Genomic DNA, 23392 nt, shown 5'->3' with positions numbered 1-23392 from the left:
TTGGATGTGCGATGCTCCTCTTTCGTGTTTGATGCCCCGTAATAAGACAACGCAATCTGACTCCATAAAGATCAATAGTAAAGTGCAACCGAAGACTCTTAAGGAGCTACAGGAGCAGACTATCAAGAAAGGTCTGAGAATTGTCTATCAAAGGCAAATGGGTTTAATATCATTGTAAAAATGAACGATTGCATTACAAGGCAATACTGCAGCAGAGTGACATTGAGTGATCCTGGGACGGCCTCTTTGTCTCAATAGTATGTCTCTTGGTACACCCAACCTGGAAGAAGAGACAATTCCCCAGAGAAGAAACAAATTAGTTTGATTTCATCTTGCCACACTGCAAATCTCCACGAGACAAATGATAAAATACCGCACTCCCAATCATACATGTCATTGTCATGTTCTTGACCAATAATTGACAGTGACGGCCAATTGTCAGCGTTAACTTAGAAACTTGTTGTCGTCTATAGACCCTGAGCACTTACCTCCTGGGTTCCGTCGCATGATGTATTTTCTAACCTCATCATAGATGAAGATGAGCAGGGTGTAGGGAAAGGCACACACCCACCAGAAAGGCCTGAGGAAAAAGACAAGGAAATAGAAAAGAAAAAGATTTGAGGTAAAAGTGAATGAAAGACAAGTGGAAAGAGGAAGGAAAATAAAAATAAAATAAATTGAGCGTAAATCTGGGAGTTGCGTATTCTCCCTTGGTTGGGTAGTAAACTCCATTACACTAGAGCTGCGTATTCTCCCTTGGTTGGGTAGTAAACTCCATTACACTGGAGCTGCGTATTGATCCTGTGAGACCGCAGTAGTTTCTGTCCTTTATAATATCCACCCATTTTCCACCTCATCTTTTAAAACAGAGGGTGACCTTTGTTCCAAGTTGGTATACAGAAGAGCATAACATAATCTGAAGGGTCTATTGCTCACTTGAGTGGGTACATTCTGATGGCAACGTCCATCCCAGGGCAGTAGGACAGGAAGAGAGCCAGGGCGGATTCTGAACAAAGTCCGAAGATGAGAACACGGTTCCTGAGGTGAGAGGAAAAACAAATCAATTTTGATGGATTTAAAACCAACAGGGTGGATATTGATTTTTGAAGTGAGTCGCAGGGCTGTATGAACGTGTGTGTGTGTGTCTTAGGACCCAGACCACGGAGATGGATGTGTGTACTTACTTCATTAGTCCCTGCTGAAAGAAGGAGTTCTTCCTGGTCTTACAGACGATCAAAACGGCCCACTGTGCAATCACAACAGCAGCGAAGTACGCTGTGTGGCAGGAGAACTCAATTATCTTTCTGCTCTCATATGTCTGAAGGATAAGGGGAGAGAGAGAGAGGGGGAGAGAGAGAGGGGGAGAGAGAGAGAGGGGAGAGAGAGAGAGGGGGGGAGAGGGGGAGAGAGAGAGAGAGGGGGAGAGAGAGAGGGGGGGAGAGAGAGAGGGGGGGGAGAGAGAGCGCAAGAGGGGGGGAGAGAGAGAGCGCAAGAGGGGGAGAGAGCGCAAGAGGGGGGGGAGCAAGAGGGGGAGAGAGAGAGAGCGCGAGAGGGGGGGGGGGCAAGAGGGGGAGAGAGAGGGGAAGAGAGAGGGGAAGAGATGTGGGTAGATGGGGAAACAGAGGGTAGAAGGGGGAATTTGTTTACTACAATGTTACTAAATGTTTGGTGAGAATGTGAGTAAGTGACAGCAGTGGAATCCACAAGTGCACAAATGGAGGAGTAGTAGCAAGCTGTCTACGAAGCCCAAAGCACGGAGAGGACGTTGGGGGTTGTGTGGTGCAGGGCCAAGGCTACAGACCTGTCTCTCTGGCAGTGACTGTTTGTCCACTGACTATCTGAAATGCAAGCTGTGCAACAACCCTGATCCATAATCCCAGCCATGACTTCCTTTTTTTAATACTATATCACATTTATTAATTTATTTAGTTAGTTTTCTTGAATTTCCTGATGGAATAAACTTACTGGAATGAACAAAATAAAAAAAATTGGAGAGACTGAAAAAGTTCAACTGGAGAACTCATCACACAAGAAGGTACTCAAAACAAGGCTAATGCTAATCCCTTCATATAAATGTAATGAATGGAACAGGCTAGGAGCTATAAACCTGGCAATTTGACTGGTAAACTGATGCCAGCCCATCCATTATGCCATCATTGACTTGAATGGAGATGCCCTTTCTATTCATTCTATTTCTATGAATCCGTTAGTATGTTAGCAGTACTCAGTAGCAGTACTCACCCACTGCTGGCCGTAGCTGTCCTCCAAGTCGTTGATATACTGGTTTTCCCAGTCCAAACGGATTCCTAGCAAGTCCATGGGATAGAACCCGTTCTCAGCCATGATTACAAAGTATGTGAAGAAGCCGGCTGTGGCCAGCATCACTCCTGTGAAGAGGAAACAGGAGGACAGCATTTGGTAACACTTTATTTGGAAAGTCTGTAGAGCATCCACAGATGGACTATCTACAGACTAACATCAGTAACATTTCAACTAACTATCTACTAACCCTAGTCCCAACCATAACTTTACCTTACCCTAACCATGGCAAGCAGTTGCTAATCAACTGATAGTATGATGTTTTGTTGATGATACAGATGGACTATCCTAATAAAGTTTGACCAAGTATTTTGTCAGTGAAGACACATTGATCAGATTGTAAATGTGCTATGAAACAGACTGGTCAACATACAACTCATAAAGGCCTAAACAGAAGCCTTACCAAATTGACCATAGGCCACACTAATGAGTCTCTCGTTCACCAGTCGGTCTGTTTTGGGGTTCCGTGGCTGTCTCTTCATGATGTCGTTCTCAGCTTGTTCATAGGCCAGGGAGATAGCGGGGATCTTGAAGGTAACAATGGGAAAAGATCACCCGAATTAGAAACATATCGTTGGTCACTTCGATGTTTCTGAGAATATCTTCTGAACAACCTCTGAAATGACCACGGACATTGTTCGTGGTGATGCACCAGAACACATGATCAGATTGTTCACTAAGGAGGAATATCCACATCTGAAAGACCCACCATGTCAGTTCCCAGGTCGATGCAGAGGATGGTGACGGTCCCTAGGGCCAGTGGAATGTTGGCGAGGAGCAAGAAGAGGAAGGGGTCATCTCTGGAATTTTACTGGACAGGGTGTAGGTGATGGACTTCTTCAAGTTGTCAAAGATCAGACGGCCTGGGGGGAAATGGAGGATGGACGGGATAGTCAGGGTGATGCCAGAAGGATGGAAAGACACAGCAGATTGATAATCATCGGCAGAGCTCCTCATACCCTCTTCAACACCAGTCACGATGGAGGCAAAGTTGTCATCCAGGAGGATCATGTCTGCAGCCTGCTTGGAGACGTCCGATCCAGCGATACCCATAGCAACACCGATGTCAGCCTTCCTCAGAGCAGGGGAATCGTTCACACCATCGCCTGTCACAGCCACAATGGCCCCCTGTGGATAAGTAAGAGAGGTGTTTAGTAGGACCGGACCCTTTTTTCAATTTTTGCCTAAAATGACATACCCAAATCTAACTGCCTGTAGCTCAGGACCGGAAGCAAGGATATGCATATTCTTGATACAATTTGAAAGGAAACACTTTGAAGTTTGTGGAACTGTGAAATGAATGCAGGAGAATATAACACATTAGATCTGGTAAGATAATGCAAAGAAAAAAACATGCATTTTTTGTATTTGTTCTGTACCATCATCTTTGAAAGAGAAAGGCCACAATGTATTATTCTAGCCCAGTCGCAATTTAGATTTTGGCCACTAGATGGCAGCATTGTATGTGCAAAGTTTTAGACTGATCAAATTAACCATTGTATTTTTGTTTAAAATGTTGTGTAAGACTGCCCAAATGTGCCTAATAATGGTTTAATAATAACTTTCAAGTTCATAACTGTGCGCTATCCTCAAACAATAGCATGGTATTATTTCATTGTAATAGCTACTGTAAATTGGACAGTACAGCTAGAGTAACACAAATGTAAGCTTTCTGCCAATATCAGATATGTCTATGTTCTGGGATATGTTCTTGTTACTTACAACCTCATGCTAATCGCATTAGCCTATGTTAGCTCAACCGTCCCATGGGGAACCCACCAATCCTGTAGAGGTTTTAAAGATCTTAGCAACGAAAGATGCAATGATCCTGGCTGACTCATAAGCATGGATTCATTAACTCAATTGTACCTGACGCTGGCAACCCTCCACAATAATCAGTTTCTGCTGAGGAGAAGTTCTGGCAAACACAATCTCAGTGTGATGCTTCAGGATGTCATCCAACTCTTCGGGGGTCATGTCCTTCAGCTCTCCACCGTGGACAACACAGGCCTTGGCATCTCTGCATGGCACAAAGACAGAAAGCTAAAATATAAGCTAAATATAACTGGCTTGTATTTTTCACAAAATGGCTAAATATAGGTTTCTGTCACTCCTCTTTAAGTGTAGACAGTGTGATGACATACACTGAAATATTCCCGAACAAACTGCAACATACCTTGGGTTGACCTCAGAAACTGGGATTTTCAGACGAGCAGCAATTTCCTCAACAGTCTCGTTGCCCTCAGAGATGATGCCCACACCCTTGGCAATGGCCTTCGCAGTGATGGGATGATCCCCAGTGACCATGATAACCTAAGGGTAGGACGGGAAGTTGAGTGGCCTGTTCACAGTGGCTGCTATGTGTGATGGCCGAAGAGTCTTGAGTTTACTATGATATTGCCATACCTTGATTCCAGCACACCTGCACTTGCTCACAGCGTCAGGCACAGCAGCACGGGGAGGGTCAATCATGGACATGAGGCCAACGAAGCACAGATTCTCAGTGGGAAAGTTCACATCTTCACAGTCAAAGTCAAAGCCTTCTGGAAACTGGTCATCAGGGAGCTGGAAATGGCAGAAACCTGGAAAGGACGCAGAGGCAGAAACAACCTAGAACAAATTCTGCATGTTCAAGACTGTACATTAGCTCCCAAACCTTTGAATGAATATTTTTCCATATTGGTGTGCCCTCTTACCCAGCACTCTCTCTCCCAGTCCTCCTAGCGCTTCGTAGGCTTTCTGAAATGATTCCTTTAACTCGTCATCCAGAGGATGTTCTTTGCCTTGGAGCAAGATGGTGGAGCAGCTGTCCAGGATCCTCTCAGGGGCTCCCTTCATCACCAGCAGATGATTGGACTCGCCGGCCGTGCTGTCCTCATGAATGGAGAGCTAGTGGAAGATAAGATGACACCATGAAGAGGGTTGACTTTATTTTAAATAACTCAGAAGGGAACTAGTGAGCCTGGTAAAGTAAAGTTACGGCTACTTATTGGATGCAGATACCCAGTAGTAGTTACAAGCTGACTGGATGTAGATACCCAGTAGCAGTTACAAGCTGACTGGATGTAGATACCCAGTAGCATTTACAAGCTGACTGGATATAGATACCCAGTAGCAGTTACCCAGTAGCATTTACAAGCTGACTGGATATAGATACCCAGTAGCAGTTACCCAGTAGCAGTAACAAGCTGACTGGATATAGATACCCAGTAGCAGTTACAAGCTGACTGGATGTAGATACCCAGTAGTAGCTACAAGCGGACTGGATGTAGATACCCAGTAGTAGTTACAAGCTGACTGGATGTAGATACCCAGTAGCAGTAACAAGCTGACTGGATGTAGATACCCAGTAGTAGTTACAAGCTGACTGGATGTAGATACCCAGTAGTAGTTACAAGCTGACTGGATGTAGATACCCAGTAGCAGTAACAAGCTGACTGGATATAGATACCCAGTAGCAGTTACAAGCTGACTGGATATAGATACCCAGTAGCAGTTACAAGCTGACTGGATGTAGATACACAGTAGCAGTAACAAGCTGACTGGATGTAGATACCCAGTAGCAGTAACAAGCTGACTGGATGTAGATACCCAGTAGCAGTAACAAGCTGACTGGATATAGATACCCAGTAGCAGTTACAAGCTGACTGGATGTAGATACCCAGTAGCAGTTACAAGCTGACTGGATGTAGATACCCAGTAGCAGTTACAAGCTGACTGGATGTAGATACCCAGTAGCAGTTACAAGCTGACTGGATGTAGATACCCAGTAGCAGTTACAAGCTGACTGGATGTAGATACCCAGTATTAGTAACAAGCTGACTGGTTGTAGATATCCAGTAGCAGTAACAAGCTGACTGGATTTAGACAAGCTGACTGGATATAGATACCCACTGTAGCAGTAACAAGCTGACTGGATGTAGATACCCAGTAGCAGTAACAAGCTGACTGGATATAGATACCCAGTAGCAGTAACAAGCTGACTGGATATAGATGACAGTAACAAGCTGACTGGATGTAGATACCCAGTAGCAGTAACAAGCTGACTGGATGTAGATACCCTGGAGTAGCTGTTACAAGCTGACTGGATGTAGATACCCAGTAGCAGTTACAAGCTGACTGGATGTAGATACCCAGTAGCCAAGCTGACTGTATAGATACCCAGTAGCAGTAGTTACAAGCTGAGTGTAGATACCCAGTAGCAGTACAAGCTGACTGGATGTAGATACCCAGTAACAAGCAGTAGCACACAAGCTGACTGGATATAGATACCCAGTAGCAGTTACAAGCTGACTGGATTACAAGCTTACAAGACTGGATGTAGATACCCAGTAGCAGTTACAAGCTGACTGGATGTAGATACCCAGTAGAAGTTACAAGCTGACTGGATGTAGATACCCAGTAGCAGTTACCCAGTAGCAGTAACAAGCTGACTGGATGTAGATACCCAGTAGCAGTAACAAGCTGACTGGATGTAGATACCCAGTAGCAGTTACAAGCTGACTGGATGTAGATACCCAGTAGCACTGTTACCCTGGATGTAGATACCCAGTAACAAGCTGAAGCTGGATGCAGATACCCAGTAGCAGTAACAAGCTGACTGGATGTAGATACCCAGTAGCAGTTACAAGCTGACTGATGTAGATACCCAGTAGCAGTAACAAGCTGACTAGCAGTAACAAGCTGACTGGATGTAGATACCCAGTAGCAGTAACAAGCTGACTGGATGTAGATACCCAGTAGCAGTAACAAGCTGACTGGATGTAGATACCCAGTAGCAGTAACAAGCTGACTGGATGTAGATACCCAGTAGCAGTTACAAGCTGACTGGATGTAGATACCCAGTAGCAGTAACTGTCATGTCTTGTTATGTCTGTTCCTGTCCTTTCTCTTCACTCTGTCTCTCTCTGCTGGTCTTTTTAGGTTACCTTCTCTGTCTCTCATTCTTCAGCTGTTCTACATCTCCCCTAACTAGCTCATTCACTCCTTCCCACCTGTTCTCTCTTCCCCCTCTGATTAGGTCTCTATTTCTCTCTCTGTTCCTGCTACTTTCAGTGTCTGATTCTTGTTTGTGTTTTTGATGCAAAGCAAGCTGACCCGGCTTCCACCTTGTCCTATCCTGTCGGAGTCTGCCTGGCAGGTGCATCCTGCATTATTCTAGTTCCTTTTGTTCCATTGACTACGTTGGAAGAGGATTTATGCCATTCCTGTTTTTCATTAAAGAACTCTGTTTTCTGTTAAAACCGCTTTTGGGTCTTCACTCAAGTACATAACAGAAGAATCAGACCAAGAATGGACCCAGCGGCTGACCCTTTTCATCCGCCGTAGATCCAGGGAGCGATGCTAGGCAGACACGAGGAGGAATTGTCTGCTGCTCGACATGCCGTTGAGACCCTGGCAACCTCACAAGACAGGTTCACCAACTCCACCTCGATCCACTGCCCACTTCCAGGGTTTCCGAGTCTCCGGAGCCCAGGATCAACAACCCGCCGTGTTACTGGGGAGCCCACTGAGTGCCGCTCATTCCTCACTCAGTGTGATGTGGTGTTCTCTCTCCAGCCCAACACTTACTCCAGGAGCGCAGCCCGCATCGCCTACGTCATTTCTCTCCTTACCGGACGGGTGCGTGAGTGGGGCACGGCAATCTGGGAGGCGAGGGCTGAGTGTATTAACCAGTATCAGGACTTTAAGGAGGAGATGATACGGGTTTTTGACCGTTCTGTTTTTGGGGAGAGGCTTCCAGGGCCCTGTCTTCCCTATGTCAGGGGAATCGATCCATAATGGATTATTCTATTGAGTTTTGCACTCTCGCTGCCTCTAGTGACTGGAACGAGCCGGCTTTGCTCGATTTTCTGGAGGGTCTCCTCGTCGAGGTTAAGGATGAGATCCTCTCCCGGGAGGTTCCTTCCAGTCTGGACTCCTTACAAGCTGACTGGACGGATTGATCTTCGTCGCCGAGCTAGCTCGCGTTCTCCGTTCCCCTCTCCACATCACTGCCACCTGCCGCATCACTGCCACCCTCCTCCGCCGGCTCGGATGCTGAGCCTATGCAGCTGGGGGTATCCGCATCTCGGCCAAGGAGAAGGAACGGAGAATCACCAATCGCCTCTGTCTCTACTGCGGCTCCGCTGGTCATTTTGTCACCTCATGTCCAGTAAAAGCCAGAGCTCATCAGTAAGAGGAGGGCTACTGGTGAGCGCAACAAGGCCTCTCCTTCTGGATCACGCACTGGATTTCCGATCTTCCTGGCCCGGTTCATCTGCTTCCTGCAGTGCCTTGATAGACTCTGGGGCGGAGGGCTGTTTTATGGACGAGACCTGGGCTCGGGAACATGACATTCCTCTCAGACAGTTAGGGGAGCCCACTTGTTCGCTTTAGATGGTAGTTCTCTCCCCAAGATTCAGCGTGAGACGCTGCCTTTAACCCTCACTGTCTCTGGTAATCATAGCGAAACCATTTCTTTTCTAATTTTTCGTTACCTTTTACACCTGTTGTTTTGGGTCATCCCTGGCTAGTGCGCCATAACCCTTCTATTAATTGGTCTAGTAATACTATCCTATCCTGGAATGTTTCTTGTCATGTGACCTGTTTAATGTCTGCTATCCCTCCTGTTTCCTCTGTCTCTTCTTCACAGGAGGAGCCTGGCGATTTGACAGGGGTGCCGGAGGAGTATCACGATCTGCGCACGGTGTTCAGTCGTTCAAGGCCACTTCTCTCCCTCCACACCGGATGTATGACTGTAGTATTGATCTCCTTCCGGGAACTACTCCCCCGGGTAGATTATACTCTCTGTCGGCTGACGTAAGGCTCTCGAGGATTATTTGTCGGTTTCGCTCGACGCCGGTACCATAGTCTCCTCCTCCTCTCCCGCCGGAGCGGGGTTTTTTTTGTTCAGAAGAAGGACGGGTCCCTGCGCCCATGCGTGGATTATCGAGGGCTGAATGACATAACAGTTAAGAATCGTTATCCACTTCCTCTTATGTCTTCAGCCTTCGAGATCCTGCAGGGAGCCAGGTTTTTCACCAAATTGGACCTTCGTAACGCCTACCATCTCGTGCGCATCAGGGAGGGGGACGAGTGGAAGACGGCGTTTAACACTCCGTTAGGGCACTTTGAATACCGGGTTCTTCCTTTCGGCCTCGATAACGCTCCAGCTGTCTTTCAGGCACTAGTTAACGACGTCCTGAGAGACATGCTGAACATTTTTGTTTTCGTTTACATGGACGATATCCTGATTTTTTCACCGTCTCTCTCGATTCATGTTCAGCACGTGCGAGCTGAGCGCCTGGATGGAGAACTGTCTTTATGTGAAGGCTGAGAAGTGCACTTTTCATGCCGCCTCTGTCCCTGGTTCCGTTATTTCCGCTGAGGGCATTAAGATGGATCCCGCTAAGGTCCAGGCTGTCATTGATTGGCCCGTTCCTAAGTCACGCGTGAGCTGCAGCGCTTTCTGGGCTTCGCTAATTTCTAGTTTCATCCGTAATTTCGGTCAGGTGGCAGTCCCCTCACAGCCCTTACTTCTGTTAAGACGTGCAGTGGTCCGTTTCCGCCCAGGGAGCTTTTGATCTTCTTAAGAATCGTTTTACATCCGCACCTATTCTTGTTACACCTGACATCTCTAGTCAGTTTGTTGTTGAGGTTGAAGCTGACTGGAGCCATTCTTTCTCAGCGCTAGGCAAGGTCCATCCTTGCGCGTTTTTCTCTCATCGCTTATCGCCGTCAGAACGTAACTATGATGTTGGTAATAGCAGCCCTAGGCGAATGGCGACAGTGGTTGGAGCTTTTGACTTTGGACTGACCATAGGAACCTTGAGTACATCCGTTCAGCCAAACGACTTAATGCACGTCAGGCTCGTTGGGCTCTGTTTTTCGATAGTTTGTTATTTCTTATCGTCCGGGCTCAAAAACACCAAGCCTGATGCTTTATCAAGTTCTTCTGGTTGTAGTCTCCACCGACCCCGAGGGGATTCTCCCTGAGGGGCGTGTTGTCGGGTTGACTGTCTGGGGAATTGAGAGGCAGGTAAAGCAAGCACTCGCTCACAAGCTTGTCCTACCTTCTGGTTCCCGTTCCTACTAGTGGGCCCACTCTGCCAAGTTAGCCGGCCACCCCGTAGCATTCGCCAGCGTTTCTGGTGGCCCACAAGCTGATTTGTCTTGGATGCGCGCAGACTAAATCTGAACTCTCCTCCTGCCGGCCGTCTCACCGCTTCCCATTCCCTCTCGACCGTGGTCTCACATCGCTTTAGATTTTATCACCGGACTGCCTTCATCAGAAGACAGTTATTCTTACGGTTGTCGATAGATTCTCTAGATTTCATTCCTCAGCTAAGGAGACGGCTCAGATCATTACAAATGTTTTCTTCATGGCCTTCCGTCTGACGTCGTTTCCGACAGAGGCCCGCAGTTCACGTCTCAATTTTGGAGGGAGTTTTGCCGTTTGATTGGGGCTTCCGTCAGTCTCTCGTCCGGCTTTCATCCCCAGTAGCGGTAACAAGCCAATCAGACTGGGTGTAGATAACCCTGCGTAGGTCAGAAACAAGCTGACTGGATGCTACCGGTCTATCCCCTTTTCAGAGTAGCCTCGGGTACCAGCCTCCGCTGTTCTCATCTCAGCTAGAGTCCTGCGTCCCTCCGCTCAGGCTTTTGTCCAGCGTTGCGACGCACCTGGAAGGGGGTCAGGTCGGCACTTTGCCGTAACAGGGCGCAGACTGTGAGGGCCGCTAACAAGCGTAGGACCAAGAGTCCTAGATATTGTTGCGGTCAGATACCTCCACTCAGAACCTTCCCCTTAAGACAGTTCTCGCAAGTTGGCCCCGCGGTTCATTGGTCCGTTCCGTATTTCTCAGGTCATTAATCCTGTCGCAGTAGCATCTTCGTTATGTCTCCTGTGTTAAGCCCGTGACTTGGATCTACAGGGTTCGTAAGATTTTGGACATGCGCCCTCGGGGCCGTGGTCATCAGTACCTAGTGGATTGGGAGGGGTACAAGCCCTGACTGCTGATTCGCTATCGATGATTTCCTCCGTTGCAGGTTTCCTCCTCGACGCCAGGAGCGCTGGTGACTGGGGGGGTACTGTCATGTCTTGTTATGTCTGTTCCTGTCCTTTCTCTTCACTCTGTCTCTCTCTGCTGGTCTTTTTAGGTTACCTTCTCTGTCTCTCATTCTTCAGCTGTTCTACATCTCCCCTAACTAGCTCATTCACTCCTTCCCACCTGTTCTCTCTTCCCCCTCTGATTAGGTCTCTATTTCTCTCTCTGTTCCTGCTACTTTCAGTGTCTGATTCTTGTTTGTGTTTTTGATGCCAGAAGCAAGCTGTCGTCCCGTTTGCTTCCACTTGTCCTATCCTGTCGGAGTCTGCCTGGCAGGTGCATCCTGCATTATTCTAACGTTCTTTTTGTTCCATTGACTACGTAAGAGGATTTATGCCATTCCTGTTTTTCATTAAAGAACTCTGTTTTCTGGAAAACCGTAGATCTTCACTCAAGTACATAACAGTAACAAGCTGACTGGATGTAGATACCCAGTAGCAGTAACAAGCTGACTGGATGTAGATACCCAGTAGTAGTTACAAGCTGACTGGATGTAGATACCCAGTAGCAGTAACAAGCTGATTGAGAAAAGCCATCCATGATTTTAAGTCCATCACACCATATTTTAGATCTCAGTAGTAAAATATGTAGTAAATATTTCAGTTTTTACTTCCATAGTTTTTTTCCCATGTGAAGCACATTGTGTTGCATTCCATGTCTGTAATTTTCTGTGTAAATAAAGCTTGATTAGATTTGATCGACCACGTGGTTACCTGGTATTTGTTGGTGGAGTTGAAGGGGATCTCAACGACTTTGCTGTACTTTTCTCTCATGTCTTTGACAGACCCACAGCACAGCTCGATACACTTCAGCAGGGCAGTCTCTGAGGCATCACCGCTCACATCTCTCTTGAGGATAGGTACGTTGTTCTGTTCTGCCAGGAAGACGGCTCGGTTGCACAGGCCAGCCACTCTAGCCAGGGCAGCCCAGGTGGCAGAGCTTTTGTCGAAAGAGGTACCACTCTGGTTCTCTGTGGTGTCAGCGTCATGGATCTGGTTGTCGAACCACATGTGAGCCACGGTCATTCTGTTCTGGGTCAGGGTGCCAGTCTTGTCGGAACAGATGGTGGAGGTGGACCCCAAGGTCTCCACAGCTTCCAGATTCTTCACCAGGCAGTTCTTCTTGGCCATACGCTTGGCAGTCAGAGTTAGACACACCTAAGATGGAAATCCATAGCAGAGGGTTAAATAATAGAAAATTAGACAAAACATATTTTGTCAAATGTTGTATACATTTTCTTCATTAAGTTTTTGTTAAACATGATTTTTCATCAGCACTCACAGTTACAGTAGCCAGGAGACCCTCTGGCACATTAGCGACGATGATTCCAATGAGGAAGATGATGGATGGCAGCCATCCATAGCCCAGAATGACGGAGAGGATTAAGAAAGTCACACCGAAGAAGACGGACACACCGGTGATGATTTCAATGAAGTGATCAATTTCAATTCCGAGAGGCGTCTGCCCACTTTCCAGACTCATGGCCAACGCGGCGATACGACCCATGATAGTGTGGTCACCAGTGTTGATGACGATACCTCTGGCCGTTCCTGGAAGTGTCAAAAATTTAGTATATGGTTTAGAACAGGGTTCTCCAACTGGCGGCCCGTGCGCCGAATTTGGAACGAGGGTGGTTTCATTTTGCCTTCCCATGATCTCTGAGCAATTTTTAATATATATATATGTGTATATATATATATATATACATATAACAAAATTGTTAAAATAATATATAAAAAACATTATAATAGATATATATAAATACATAAATATGTAATAAATATATATAATATAATAAATATATAAATAAATATATATGGGAGGGGGGGGGGGGGGGGCATTTTCATTGTTGGACGTAAAACTAAAATTTCAACCCCCAGGAAATCAGCTCCAGGTGATTTTAATTTGGGAAATATGTTCACAAGTATTCCCACACACAATAGAGAAACACGTGATCATATACAAATTACAAAAATTATATCTGTTTGGGCTTCTTGCAGCCAATTATGTTCTGGCTCCCTGACCATCTGCCCAAGAACAAAAATGGATGATTTGATGATTCCTAGTTTAGAATCACAAAGAGACAACTGAACACTTTTCCTATGCCTCCCTTTCCTACCCACTTCTCAGTAGTTGGTATTCAGACTTACTTTATGGAGGCGCTTTTAACAAGGTTTCCTTGCTAGCACTGAATACATGTAATTAAACCTCAGAAAACACACCCACTTGGTGGCCAACCAATTCAATCAGGGAGTTTTTGTTTAATTCATTTTTCTGTTAATTTATCTTAAGTAATCTCTTTAAATACCTGTGTACTTTATATTTGAATTTGATCGCCACAAGACTTGATTGTAGAGATTGTGTTGAGAATATAGAACGATAGAGACAAATATGTGTTTTCAAGGCTGTTTCCGAACCCATGGGTAAATTTTAAAACACTGATTTTACACATTATTTGTGTTTAGGGAATAATCATGAATCCTACTTCATGGAAAAATAAAGCCTTTATGCACAAATAAAGGTATTTTGAAAGTTGACACATTCAGTTAATTGTAATGTTGAAAATAGTCTAACCTATAATAGTTTTATAAATATAATATGGAGAATAGTATAAAATAGTATGATATAATAAACATACCCAAATTGCCTGCACTGATCATGAAACTGTGCAAAGTGTTGCGCTGTGCGTCAAGATCAATGTATCCGTTACAGCTCCAGAATGATTTAATAGGCCAAAAAGCCCCCGATTTATTTTTACTACAATTTGTATTGGACCTTCATGAAATAGTATACACTATTACTTGACCCTCAGCCACAGACACAAAGACGTGACAGCGTTTATTGATGAACGAGAGAAAGGTAGGCTAAATCAAACGATGTGATGGTGTGATGGAATGATAGGAATGTAGAGAAGGGAACGAACACTAAATATACGTGGTTATTATGTACAGTCACCAACCGATAGTGGCTAATAAAAAAACAAGAAACGTTGGAGAATATGTTTAAAACATCCTAAAGGGCACAAAGGTTACATGTGGCGCAACTCTTTACCTTGTCATCCCATTTGGCGTGTGTCTCCAAATTTAATCCCTGCAAGTTATAAGGCCATACAATAAAAACATCTGCATAACGGCACATATTTCATACTTCACTGTGGGGATTACTCATTTACCTAGCTCTTATCAATGAGCTCTTATCAATTTATACATTTCAGTGCATGGAGAATGCTGTTACTTCTATCGGGGAAAAATAAAGTAGATGCTTTTCCACTTATAACCGGCATATTTGCTCGACCTTATTAATGGTGATGGAATTATTTGGGTATTAAATCAAGGTCAGACACACCTCCGACACACCTCAATTTCTGGCGTTTCCCATGTGCTTAAATTCAATGGCAGAATACAAACAGAATAGAAACAAATAAACAGTGCATACAAAATGAATAAAGTTCAATACACGCGCTTTTAACTCCGGTCTGAATCCCCTCTTAAAATAACGAATATATACAAGAAATTTGAACTATTCAATAAATGCAGATAGTTACCTTCAACACAGTTGGTAGAGAAGAAGGCAATGTTCCTGGTTTCCAGGGGGTTGTCATTGCTAAAATCGGGACTACGAGTTTGGGGCTCAGATTCACCAGTGAGAGAGGAGTTGTCCACCTGAGTGGGCAAAGATAATTGTGTCAATACAACAACGAATGAATTACATTTACGCGTCTGACACGTGACTTAATGTATTTTTAAGTATCCACCTTGCAGCCGCTGGCAGAGACGATACGCAAATCAGCTGGTATCCTATCTCCGCCTTTCACCTCCACTATATCGCCAACCACCACTTCTTCAGTGTTGATGTTCTTCTTCTCACCGTCACGGACAACCAGGGCTTGCTACAAGGAAGATGACACGATTAACATCCGCACACGTAACTATATGATAGAGTTCTTCTCAGAGGAGTTTGAAAAGGCAGAAGTCTAACCTGCGGGACCAGGTTTTTGAAGGAGTCCATGATCTTTGAGCTCTTGGCTTCTTGGTAGTAGGAGAAACAACCGGTGATAATGACGACAACAGCGAGCACAAGGCCCAGGTACAACTGTTAAAGAAGAGGTAGAATGATTATGAGAATATTGCGTTATCATTAAGTAGGAAAAGCCTTCCAGACCCTGGAGCCTTCATCTCAAATGATCTCTGAATTCTATGATTGTATGATTCTCACGTTAGCATTGGTCGGCTCTTCCTCTGAGGTGACCTGGATAATGTGGGCTATGAAGCAGAGCACAGCTCCGATCCACAGCAGCATGCAGAACCCGCCAAACAGCTGCTTGCAGAACTTCACCCACTCAGGGGTAGTGCGGGGAGGAGTCAGGGTGTTGGGGCCATCTCGAAGAAGGATCTCCTTAGCCCGAACCGAGGATAGACCCTAGGTGGGGGAAGAAGGAGAGAGGGAACATGTAAAGGGAGGGGGGAAGGAGGAGGGGGGAAGGGGGAAAGAGAAGGGAAAGGAGGAGGGAGGGAAGGAGGAAAGAGAAGGGAAAGGAGGAGGGAGGGAAGGAGGAAAGAGAAGGGAAAGGAGGAGGGAGGGAAGGAGGAAAGAGAAGGGAAAGGAGGAGGGAGGGAAGGAGAAAAGAGAAGGGAAAGGAGGAGGGAGGGAAGGAGGAAAGAGAAGGGAAAGGAGGAGGGAGGGAAGGAGGAAAGAGAAGGGAAAGGAGGAGGGAGGGAAGGAGGAAAGAGAAGGGAAAGGAGGGGGAGGGAAGGAGGAAATAGAAGGGAAAGGAGGAGGGAGGGAAGGAGGAAAGAGAAGGGAAAGGAGGAGGGAGGGAAGGAGGAAAGAGAAGGGAAAGGAGGAGGGAGGGAAGGAGAAAAGAGAAGGGAAAGGAGGAGGGAGGGAAGGGGGAAAGAGAAGGGAAAGGAGGAGGGAGAGAAGGAGGAAGGAGAAGGGAAAGGAGGGGGAGGGAAGGAGGAAATAGAAGGGAAAGGAGGAGGGAGGGAAGGAGGAAAGAGAAGGGAAAGGAGGAAAGAGAAGGCACAAAGTAAGCAAAGTGATGTCACACAATCTGAAAATATATGTTTTACTCCAAACTGTGTAAACTTTAGGAAGATATAGATATGTTTCATATGTTACGATTCGGTGTTAGATAGTGATGCCATCTTGACTTAGAAGGCAGAGGAAATTCTACCAACGCAAATTACAGTCAGCTTTCATCCATAGGAGCTACTGATCCAACTGGTTGTCAATGTTACAAACGGAGGCACACATGAACACACATGAACAAACATGAACACACATGAACACACATGAACACACATGAACACACATAGATATTCACTCACCCTGGCTAAGTCTGTGCCATATTTCCTGTTAAGCTCATCCAAGGTCAACTTGAACATCCTAAATCAGAAGAGAACAGAGAGATGAACAGAGATAGATACAGAGACAGAGGCTAAGTCTGTGAGAGTTAAGATCCAGAGACAACTTGTGGTCAGAAATCAGAGAGAGAGAGAGAGAGACAGAGACAGAGACAGAGACAGAGACAGAGACAGAGACAGAGACAGAGAGAGAGAGAGAGAGAGAGACAGAGAGAGAGAGAGAGAGAGAGAGAGAGAGAGAGAGAGAGACAGAGACAGAGAGAGAGACAGAGAGAGAGAGAGAGAGAGACAGAGACAGAGAGATAGAGAGAGAGAGATAGAGAGAGACAGAGACAGACAGAGAGAGATAGAGAGAGACAGAGAGATAGAGAGAGAGAGAGAGAGAGAGACAGAGACAGAGACAGAGATAGAGAGAAAGATAGAGAGAGAGAGAGACAGAGACAGAGAGAGAGAGAGAGAGAGAGAGAGAGAGAATGTTCTTTAATCTTTCCACATTGGTAGAAGTAAACAGAACATTTAGTGATGAAACACATTTCTCCAATAGTTTGAACTGATTATATGTATGACAAGGTCATGCAGCATAGATTTGACTCTAAACCATAGAAGAGTCATTTGTTTCTGTATGATGGACGGAATCGCTCTGATTCGTGACTGAATCCATTACTGAATGTTACCTTCTGCCCTGAATAAGTACTGCACAGTGCACATATCCTTCCTATTTCGCTACATGTAAGAAAGCAGTTTCCAACGAAAGGCTACTGTTTCTCTCAAGTTTAAACACAGGCTATTGGGGTTTTAGAACTACCCCCAAGACTCACTGCAGAGTGATTGTAAGTAAATGAAATGCAAATGAGTGCCCAAATGCAAATCTATAAACCAAAGAGCTTTATACAGGCTTGATAGGTTGTGTGCTGCACCTTTTCTGGCCCACAGAGATGAATAGGCTTACACTGTAAAGGGGTTGCTGTGAATTTTACAGTAACTTACAGGCAGCTAGTGGTAAGTTACTGTATTTAATATTGCCTACTGTAATATGAATAAAGTATCAAAGCAATTACTGTGTAATGACAGTAAAATATCATAGAATTTACTCTAATATACAGTTAATTTTTATTTATTTGTTATTGTCACACTGGACAGGTTCAGTGAAATGTGTTGTTTTACAGTTATATATACAGTTAAAGTTAGAAATGTGTGAAAAACAGTGAATACTACTGACTGTAATTGGAATGAATGAAATTAATTGAGGGGAGAAGGGGTTTGTATTTCAAAGTGTTTTACTCGACATGGGATTGGTACAAGCAGGTTAGCTGTTAGGTAGTGCTTACACATTACAGCATATCAATTCATATTTTGTGTTTCATATCATTAGCACTTCTAGAGGCCTTAACAAAGGCTTCCAAACGGTCAGCGGCTACAGACCAGAAGGACATGGCAAAATGCTCAACCATGAAAGGTTTAAGACTTACTGCCACTTCAGTATGTTCCCTATACATTTGAAATGGTTGGGGCGCTACTACCACACACCAGTTAAATTGGTACAACGTTCTCGATAACGGGTGCAACAAATACAGCCTCTTACAAGGCAAGCCTCAAAATATGGTAATGAGCCAGAAACAACAATACCATGCACCCACTAGTGGTCAAAACGTTTTAGGAGCTCCAACATTTTTTTTTACGGTACTTAATTCTGTGGGATGGAATTACAGTACCATTTTAAATACAGCAATTCTTTCCCCGCCCAAATGACCGTATAACATTAATGCATTACTATATTATTTACTATAGTTTTTTGGTTTCATTATCTTTGACACACTTTCCTTCAGGAAACCTACTGAAAAAATAGTGAAAGAAAGCATTTTCCATAACTTGTAGGTCTGAACGGATAATTTCTCACTTATGAGTGGCTCACAATGGGGAATAGAATTGGCAGGGTATATGCATATTAAATACTGTTGTAGTTAATAAAGTCAAATAAGTGTAGTGTTTTTGTGGACTGTTGTGTTTTTGTGAACATTACTGTAGTATTTTCTACAGTGTTAAAAAACAACAATAATACTGTCATATTTTCTATAGCATTCTACAGTAGGTACTACACATGATCGAGGGTACAGTATAGTATTCTACAGTTTAATGTAGAATTCTATAGTTAGAACTGTAGTATTCTACAGTCAACTGTTGTCTTTTTTCATGTGGGAAAAAACGTTTTTTCGTTACAGTGTTCTATGCATCTTTGTCTTTTCTTATAGAAAACACAAACATTTTGAAGCTATGTCATTGTATATATTTTAAACAAATTGCATATGGATTCATGTGCACTGTCCATGTCATCTAAATTAGATGAATAAATGAATAAATAATCAGTTTTCCTCACCAGGTCAACTTCCTTTTTCAGGTCATCCTTATCCATCTTCTCCTTCGCTTTCTTCACCTGCTTTTCACTCTTCTTCTTTCCATCGTCCTCGGAGGTCGCCGCCAGTTTATAATCATCTTTCCCCTTCTGTATGTCAAAACACACGTTAATGATGAGAAGCTGTAAACTATCAATGTGGCTCTGGGTAATGAAATTCCATTTGGAAATGTATAAAATCCCCTTAAGAAGCAGCAATTAACGTGAAATATAGAGAAATCTTTTTTGCAAGTATGAACTGTAAAATGACATATTTTAGTTAAGATGAAAGAACACAAAATAAGTCTATTAAAATCCTGATAATGAAAAGTGCAATGCAGACTTACTACAAGCCCCATCCTTGCACCGCTGTCTCAATCCCAGTGGTTTTGTGAAGATCATTTATTTCCTCCTTATCCTGAGAAACTCCACCTGTTGCACGTCTACACCTGCCTCTCTCCCTCTTCCTCCACGTCTCGAGGCAACCAAGAGCTCCCTGGGTAGCTAACTGAGGATTGAATATTTATATGGTTTACCTGGCCAAGGGGAGGTGCACAGGAGGAATGAATGAGATGTGTGGAGAAGGGGCCGAGGATGGGAGGGGTTGGGGAGAAGGAGTTGGATCTGTGCCAATCTTCACCTGTACAGCTATGTCATTTTGACCATGAGCCCCCATAACGAAAGCTTCCCTGTCGGAAGTTGATGGTACTCACAATAAACAAATGGGTTCGAAATAACACAACCAGTGACCCAACCATTTGCCGCTGTAGTACCTACAATACCATGTGTATGTAGGTAGTTGGAAGTTGAAAGTACTCACAATAAACACATGGGTTAAAAATAACCCAACCAGTAATTCAACTATGGGTCACTTTAGCACCTACCACATGTAGATATTTGAGTAGCAATCTGAAAAATCTTCAAAATGTTCTTAAATGTGATGTTTTGTTGCCTCTGGGGCAATTCAGAAAGCTGATTGAATACCTTATTACTGATGAATGTGGTTGTTTTGAATGACCATGTTTTTCCTTCTGCTCGCATTTTGTATTTAAATGTTGATTTCTGTCATTTAGGACTCATCTGTAAAAGAAACCTTGGTCTCAGTTTGACTCCATGATAAAATAAAGAAATAAAGGTATTTGTGAGTTTACAGAACTCTCACTGAAAACAAAGATGTTAACAATAACCCAACCAGTAAAGGATGAGGACAATGAATGAACATGGGTTTCTCTCTGCAGTATTTGTCACTCACTGGTTGAATAGAACCAAAACCTACTCCTTTGAAGCTGAATACAGAGTGATGTCATGAAAAGCCGACGAAGGGGAAAACTGCGGTTTCTCCATCCATTTTCATATGTACCTATTGATTCTTGAAGTGCGCACCCTTGAAACACGCAAGAAGAGAGGTTGTGTTTTGGTAGACAGAGTGGAAGGCCGTGGGTGGCTGTTTAGTAAACCTCTTGTCTGTTTGTGGTTGTGGGATCATGTCTATGTTCCCTTAGTGAGGGGATCCACTGTTGCATGAATTAATAAATAAGGACCAATAACAGATCAGATCCATGTTTATTGGAACACATTGTTTTTGTCCTTTTCATAGAACCGGGAATATAGACAAAAGGTCATATTGACTTTTATTTAATCAGGATCCCAATTAGCCGACGCCATTGGCTACACCTTGTCTTACTGGGGCTCGATGCATAACAAAACATACATTACAGTTAACCTGCCCTGGGATAACGATAGTTACAGTTAACCTGCCCTGGGATAATGATAGTTACAGTTAACCTGCCCTGGGATAACGATAGTTACAGTTAACCTGCCCTGGGATAATGATAGTTACAGTTAACCTGCCCTGGGATAACGTACATTACAGTTAACCTGCCCTGGGATAACGATAGTTACAGTTAACCTGCCATGGGATAATGATAGTTACAGTTAACCTGCCCTGGGATAACGTACATTACAGTTAACCTGCCCTGGGATAACGATAGTTACAGTTAACCTGCCCTGGGATAACGTACATTACAGTTAACCTGCCCTGGGATAACGATAGTTACAGTTAACCTGCCATGGGATAATGATAGTTACAGTTAACCTGCCCTGGGATAGCGATAGTTACAGTTAACCTGCCCTGGGATAACGATAGTTACAGTTAACCTGCCCTGGGATAACGATAGTTACAGTTAACCTGCCCTGGGATAATGATAGTTACAGTTAACCTGCCCTGGGATAACGATAGTTACAGTTAACCTGCCCTGGGATAATGATAGTTACAGTTAACCTGCCCTGGGATAATGATAGTTACAGTTAACCTGCCCTGGGATAACGATAGTTACAGTTAACCTGCCATGGGATAACGATAGTTACAGTTAACCTGCCCTGGGATAGCGATAGTTACAGTTAACCTGCCCTGGGATAATGATAGTTACAGTTAACCTGCCCTGGGATAACGATAGTTACAGTTAACCTGCCCTGGGATAACGATAGTTACAGTTAACCTGCCCTGGGATAACGATAGTTACAGTTAACCTGCCCTGGGATAACGATAGTTACAGTTAACCTGCCCTGGGATAACGATAGTTACAGTTAACCTGCCCTGGGATAACGATAGTTACAGTTAACCTGCCCTGGGATAGCGATAGTTACAGTTAACCTGCCCTGGGATAACGATAGTTACAGTTAACCTGCCCTGGGATAACGATAGTTACAGTTAACCTGCCCTGGGATAACGATAGTTACAGTTAACCTGCCCTGGGATAACGATAGTTACAGTTAACCTGCCCTGGGATAGCGATAGTTACAGTTAACCTGCCCTGGGATAATGATAGTTACAGTTAACCTGCCCTGGGATAGCGATAGTTACAGTTAACCTGCCCTGGGATAACGATAGTTACAGTTAACCTGCCCTGGGATAGCGATAGTTACAGTTAACCTGCCCTGGGATAATGATAGTTACAGTTAACCTGCCCTGGGATAGCGATAGTTACAGTTAACCTGCCCTGGAATAATGATAGTTACAGTTAACCTGCCCTGGGATAACGATAGTTACAGTTAACCTGCCCTGGGATAATGATAGTTACAGTTAACCTGCCCTGGGATAGCGATAGTTACAGTTAACCTGCCCTGGGATAATGATAGTTACAGTTAACCTGCCCTGGGATAACGATAGTTACAGTTAACCTGCCCTGGGATAATGATAGTTACAGTTAACCTGCCCTGGGATAACGATAGTTACAGTTAACCTGCCCTGGGATAACGATAGTTACAGTTAACCTGCCCTGGGATAATGATAGTTACAGTTAACCTGCCCTGGGATAATGATAGTTACAGTTAACCTGCCCTGGGATAATGATAGTTACAGTTAACCTGCCCTGGGACAACGATAGTTACAGTTAACCTGCCCTGGGATAACGATAGTTTACAGTTAACCTGCCCTGGGATAACGATAGTTACAGTTAACCTGCCCTGGGATAATGATAGTTACAGTTAACCTGCCCTGGGATAACGATAGTTACAGTTAACCTGCCATGGGATAATGATAGTTACAGTTAACCTGCCCTGGGATAACGATAGTTACAGTTAACCTGCCCTGGGATAACGATAGTTACAGTTAACCTGCCCTGGGATAACGATAGTTACAGTTAACCTGCCCTGGGATAACGATAGTTACAGTTAACCTGCCCTGGGATAACGATAGTTACAGTTAACCTGCCCTGGGATAACGATAGTTACAGTTAACCTGCCCTGGGATAACGATAGTTACAGTTAACCTGCCCTGGGATAACGATAGTTACAGTTAACCTGCCCTGGGATAACGATAGTTACAGTTAACCTGCCCTGGGATAACGATAGTTACAGTTAACCTGCCCTGGGATAACGATAGTTACAGTTAACCTGCCCTGGGATAACGATAGTTCCAACTATGCTTTTTGGAAAGTAACTGTTTCTGTTGGAATAGATAGTTACTTTTGGAGGTAACTATAACTGTTTGAATACACATCCATAAAAAGTACTACTTATCAAAACTATTTGAACACGTGTAACGGGGGAGAACCATCAACCTATTTTGAACATATCGGTGTTGGTCTGCCTGTGCCAGGTGTATGTGATTGCTCATTAAGGGCGTGGCCTTGTGTATAAAAGCCTTCCTGTTTGTGTCATTCAGGGGATCGCATTACGATGTGCTGGTCAGCGTGCCTTGGGAGTGGTGATGTTGGGTTTACTGAAGT

General features: G+C 44.3%; 1 pseudogene; it reads right to left on the bottom strand.

The window, feature by feature from the left end:
• Positions 1–147: 147 nt before the first annotated feature.
• On the bottom strand, positions 148–19676 carry LOC135536932 (sodium/potassium-transporting ATPase subunit alpha-1-like; annotated as a pseudogene).
• Positions 19677–23392: the final 3716 nt, after the last annotated feature.

This window comes from Oncorhynchus masou, unplaced genomic scaffold (assembly GCF_036934945.1).
Source record: "Oncorhynchus masou masou isolate Uvic2021 unplaced genomic scaffold, UVic_Omas_1.1 unplaced_scaffold_685, whole genome shotgun sequence".
Classification (NCBI taxonomy): domain Eukaryota; kingdom Metazoa; phylum Chordata; class Actinopteri; order Salmoniformes; family Salmonidae; genus Oncorhynchus; species Oncorhynchus masou.
The sequence above is the reverse complement of the archived record's forward strand: the minus strand, read 5'-3'. Positions and strand labels throughout refer to the sequence as shown.